The 6013-nt window shown below is 34.8% G+C and overlaps 1 pseudogene; it reads right to left on the reverse strand.

Annotated features, from left to right (window-relative positions):
- Positions 1–4170: 4170 nt before the first annotated feature.
- On the reverse strand, positions 4171–5528 carry LOC100930550 (annotated as a pseudogene).
- Between the last annotated feature and the right edge of the window lie 485 nt (positions 5529–6013).

The following is a 6013-nucleotide window of genomic DNA, read 5'->3' on the forward strand; positions in this document are numbered from 1 at the left end:
TAAACAAAATCTCTATACAAGTATATCGATCTCAAAGACAGGATACAACAAAATTACAGGTATCTCAGAAAAAATGCATGAACATGCACAAAGATTTGAATATGATATAAAGATATCATACCTGGAAAGGATATAGAACGTATGCATTCAGAAAGCTATCAAATGCTATCAAAACAATTTCAATGATTTCTTTCTTTTAAGCAAGGGAGGAGAAGTTGGAATGAGAAGCAATGCTATAGTTTCCAAGGTACATAATGGTTACATTTGACATTTTCAATGATAAATAACCAATTCTGCAAGTTTACAAGATAATGACATACATCTAAGGCTTTCACTTGTTCAACCACCTTTCTTTCCTTCTCCCTCCATTTGCTCTGCCCTTACCTTTATTTTCTTCTTCCATTCTCTCGTCTGATAAAAATAGATGAGCCAATAGCATTCTACTTCCAGAGAGATATTATATTAATCAGTTGGTGCCAGAAACCCTAAAAAAGGGATACTATTTGCTGTAAGGATAGGATAATGCTAAGAGACTAGAGACCTTGGGTACCAGTATTGAGGAAACAGCTCTAAATATAATTCCATCTAAATACTGTGCATGAAATTATTGGTCATTTTATGGAATCTTCAGAACTATGAATTGTGGCAAGATCAAGAGACACTTTAAAATAAAGGTAGTTTACTGAAACTACAAATTCCATTTATGGGAAATGTTAATATGCACACACCTATTAATAATCAGTAATTATAACCAAAACAAGTAGCAGAAGTAAGGACAGAACTGGTCAAATTAGCTTGAGAATCCATGGTGATTAAACTTTAGCCTTTTCCACAGAAGCAAATATGAATCATGGAATCTGTGCATTGAGATTATATCTAACACAGAGAAGCAGGCCTATTAATACATATTATACTATCAGTTTTACTTTCTAAGGACATTAAGCTGATTTGTAGATTTAACTTAAGAAAGAACAAGGGGAGACTGATATGAGAGAAGTTATTTTGTTCCATACAGAGACAACCAAAATTTGGTAATTAATTGGGATATTCTAAGAATATTACTTCTAGATTTAAAAAAAAAATTCTCCATTAAAAAAAATACTCTTCCTGGTGATGCTACATCATTAAAAAAACATCATCTACAAAGAATTAAAAATTGCCTGTAATCCCAAGTTTACTCAAAAGAACCATGGTGATTGTATATACAGAATATTAACAATCTATGTGTAATATAATTGTTAATATCATGTTTCCCTCAATTACAGTCTGAATTTATTGAGAAGAGGAATTATCTTGCTTTTTTAAAAAAATTGTATGTCCAGCACTTGACACAATATTTGACTTAGATAATATACTCTAAAATGGTATTTCATTCATGTCAATCGGTAGTGATAGGCATACAAAAATATCCTGCAAAATTTTATGTCAGCAGTATTTGATCAAAATATCAAATTAGCCTATTTATGTAGTGAAAACAAGATACAGTAGCAGAGGTAACCTAACTGCCTTACCAAAACCCACAAGAGTTTGAATAGCTACAAAAAAAGACTTTTAATTTACTAGGTTAATTTCATATAGCAAAACTACGTACAAAAATGAATTGTGTTCATTATTTGATAATTATACTCATGAAGGATGCATAGATCTATTGAAATTTTCCTATACCTAGGGGAAAAAAGTATTTTAATGCAAGGAATTTCCTGATGGAAACATACAAACCATCAAGTATTAATTAAGGTTCTTCTTTTTCTTTAGTTTTTTTTTTTTTTTTTTTTTTTTTTGGCAGGACCATTTTTGGCCTCCCATGAAAGTTTTCATTAATGCAGATGTGATTTCAATAAAAGATTTTATGTTCCAGATTGGACCCCTCATGTTTCTTTTTTCAGCCAGTTTTAACCATTATATGTCTCACTTAATGTCTTCATAATTTTAAATGCATAATTTACTTGACACAATTAAGTGAAAATTACAGTCTGTCTCACATGGAAAGTCATTTCTGTTTTTTTTTTTTTTTAAGAATGACAGCGTCTCTTTCTGGTGTAAACTATGCAATTTTGATAAGGATATTTGCTTTAAAATATTGCAATCAGTGTAAAATTGGTCATTAATTCTGGGAAATGGCCCATTCAATATTAAATGCAAATTTAATCTGTTTCCTGGTTCTGTTTTTGAAAAAGTACTAATGAGCTATCTCTAACAGTCAATGACAACTGTTTACAATAACATTAATAGCCTGAATTTTTTTTTTTTTTTACCACAATAAGAACAATCATCTCTGAGTAAATTGTTTTCTTCAATTACCTGGAACCATCACAGGAAGAGGGTGAAATCTGTTGTTGACAAAAGAAAATCTTAAGAATTTCCAGATGGTATAATAATGCTTCATTTTTTTATAATCCTAATAATTTAAATCATCTCACCTGTTTTTGTATTTCATGGAGTATTTGAAAAGATCTTATTTTTTCTCGGAGCCAGTTCTAGGGGAGAATCACAAGGCTATTTGCCCCAGGGAAGAAAATTTAGATCCACTTATATAATCAACAAAGAAAGAAACATACCAGCAACAATTAGATTCTCAAAACCATTTAGTAAAAATACATAACCAATATTATATCGATTCCCTTTCTTCTTTTTGTAATCATTTCTTAAGGTTTCTTCTGTGTGTTTTATTTGGATTTCGTTACTTTTTAGCATATTGGCACTCTAATTTGGCAATAATTAATGCTCTCATAAATCATTTTCAAAACACTTTTTGGCTGCTTTCAGGACTTTCTGCAAACAACTTTTAGGAAGTAAAAGCACAGTTTCAGATCTTTCATCTCCAAACAGATGTAATTATCATAAATTCTGACAGGAAACATATACCACATAAAGAGAAAGATAGAACCAACACCCATTAACCTGTTAAAGACACTGTTTCACCAAATATATTAAAAGAGTGGAAGTTCAGATAGGTGATTATTTGTTTCTGATTCCTTAAATTTTATAGATCAGAAACACAATTAAAATAAGACAATTAAATAATCATAAGGGATATCTTTCATGAAAGTCTTTGAAGATAATATATTAATAAATTTCCTTCCTGAGAACTTGAGATGTATCATCTACTTTATAACATTTTATACAGTGACCTAGAAACAGTAATTACTTCCTTCTTAAAAAATAAGTTTTTTTTTTTTTCAAAATACATGCAAAGATAATTTTCAACATTCACCTTTGCAAAACCTTGTGCTCCAAATTTTCCTCCCTCCCTTCTCCTCCCCTAGACAGCAAGTAATCTAATATAGGTTAATCACATGCAATTCTTCTAAACATAATTCCACATTTTTCATGCTACACAAGAAAAACCTGATCAAAATGAAAAATTAAGAAAGAAAGCAAAACAAGCAAGGAAACAGCAATAAAAAGGGAGAAATACCACACTCAGTCTCCATAGCTTTCTCCCTAAATGAGGAAGGCTCTCTCCATCACAAGTCTATTGGAGTTCTCTTGGAATTTCAATAACTTCATTGTTGAAAAGAGCCAAGTCTATCACATAATCTTGTTGCTATATATAATGTTCTCCTGGTTCTTTTTTTAATTAATAGCCTTTTATTTTCAAAATACATATGATAGTTTTCAAAATTCAATCTTGCAAAACCTTGTGTTCAATTTTTTCTCCCTTCTTTCCCTTCTCCCCTCCCCTAGACAAAAATTAATCCAATATATGTTAAACATGTACAATTCTTATACACATAATTCCACAATTAGCATGCTACACTTAACACTGTCTACCCCATTTGCCTTATCTGTAATATGAGCTCCCTAAAGAAATGGTAAGCCACTTTAGCATCTTTGCCAACAAAATTCTAACTGGGGCCATGACGAGTGGGGCATGATTCAAACAACCAAAGAACAATCTGTGAGGAAATCCAGTAAGCACAGAGTGGAAGGATGGTGGAGAACATCTCAGGGAAGAGCAGGGGAAGTCAAAATCATCTACTTGGGAGCACTTATCTGCACAAAATCTTAAGATCACATTTATCTCCCTTCCCTTATTTTGGCTGTTGAGATGTGCATTTCATTCAACGTTCAAATATTCTTCAGACAGTACATAGATTTTCCAAAGAAAGTTCTTGTGTTTGCTCAAAAGACTGAAATTGAAGGATGTGTGACAGGTGAAAGTGACTCTTAATAAGTGCTCTTCAGTGAATTTTCAGTTTTTGTCACAGCTTCTTCAATGACTCTTATTATATTGAAGGCTTGCTATGGGAGATGGTCATACTGATCTGCCAAGATCTGTTATAATCCCTTAATGGTTTCTTTCAGGGGACCAACTTCCTTATATGTCCTGTGAATATCTCAACAATTTGGAATGGCTGTGATAAGAAACACTGGATTTCCCAGGTCCAAGAAACAGTCAATTTATATTCTTCAGACAATTCAGCCACACCAAGGATAGCAATGATGCCTGGAGGGATGTATAGTCCTGCATAATCACTGTGGATAACATCATAGTGCTAATTCTTGCCAACAATGTTGGAATCCATGAACTGAGGGTGGAGTCTAAAGGATCCAGTACAGGGGAAATATCCAGATAATCAGTAGCCTTGGACAGCACAGTGGAAGTATCCAAGCGCACAAAGACTGTGACAAGAGTGGCAAGTAAAATCATCAGCAGGCACAAAGATAGCTTGTAAAGAGGTGATAAAACTCTTCTTGATTGTGGTAATTCTTTCCTGCATGGTACCCATGGCAGTAGCCAAGATGGGCTGGTCACGAATAGTAGAGGGGCTTCTGTCTAGTAAAGTAGATACCTCTGAGTCAGCCTGAATGAATGGGTAAATATTATCCATGAAGGGCCTTACATCTTAATCTTCTTGGTCCCTCAAGTGTTCAGACACAGTGAGGTCAATCAAGGCTACCTAGGCCCCAATAAAAAGTGATTCATTCATCTGACCATATATTAATTTTATCTTGGAATTGACATCCTTCAGATTAAAGACACCAGACTCAGTCATCTTCTGGTATATCATTGCCTTCTTGGGATCATCCATGAACACCAGCAAACACAGAATAACCATCATGAGGTTTGGCAACATTGTTGAATAGCTCCATAATCAATACAGTCTTTCCCATACCAGAACCACCAGATTGTTGGGGGCCAAAATATTCTCAACTTTGATTCCAGTGACCAAGAATTCTTGCTCCTCACTCATCTTTATGAACTCAGGAGCCTCAGCATGCATAATAGTAAACTGTTTGGTTTTGATTGTACCCCTTTCATCAATAAACTCTCCAAAGACTTTCATAATTCTTCCAAGTACCTCAGGTCCCACAGGGATTTTGATTGGAGCACACAGAATCCTGTCCTCTCACTAATTCTTCAGTGCCATTCAAAATAAGGTGTAGACTGTGCTCTCACCCAGATGTTGGGGTACTTCCAGAGCCATTCTAGTTTCCCTGACCTGCACTTCCAGGCCACTAAGGATGGGAGGGAGGCCCTTGTCAAACTGTATATCCTCCATTGTCTCAATTATTATTGCCATGATTCAACAGCTAGCTACCCCATTCTTTGCAGTGGAGAATGTCATGGTCACTATGCTGGAGGCCTAGTTTTCAGCAGCATGGTCCAGAGCCCCAACATAGTAGAGTCTGGGGAGAGCATGAGCCTCAAATTTATTTCTCATAAGTCATGTTATCTGGTTGATCTACTTAGTAACCCTAAACCTAGCTAGCTCCCTAGAGCCCTCAGGATCAGCCAGAATTAGGATAAGCAAAAGTCCTTGGTCTTTAGGGGGAGAAGTGAAGGAGATGGACAAAATGGCCACAAATTCTCCACCAACATTCCTTCTCCTTGTCCTGCTGCAAAATGAGTCTGGCTTGTCTCACTCACCCTCTAATCCCTCCTACAATTATCTGTCTACACCAAAAGATAGAGCCAGCATGGAATAGTGAGAAGGGCCATTTTCCCAAACATATGCTAATAGAGTTATTGTCCAATAGGTAATTAACCTTAAGTGCTTGGTTGTTT

This window comes from Sarcophilus harrisii, chromosome 2 (assembly GCF_902635505.1).
Source record: "Sarcophilus harrisii chromosome 2, mSarHar1.11, whole genome shotgun sequence".
NCBI lineage: Eukaryota > Metazoa > Chordata > Mammalia > Dasyuromorphia > Dasyuridae > Sarcophilus > Sarcophilus harrisii.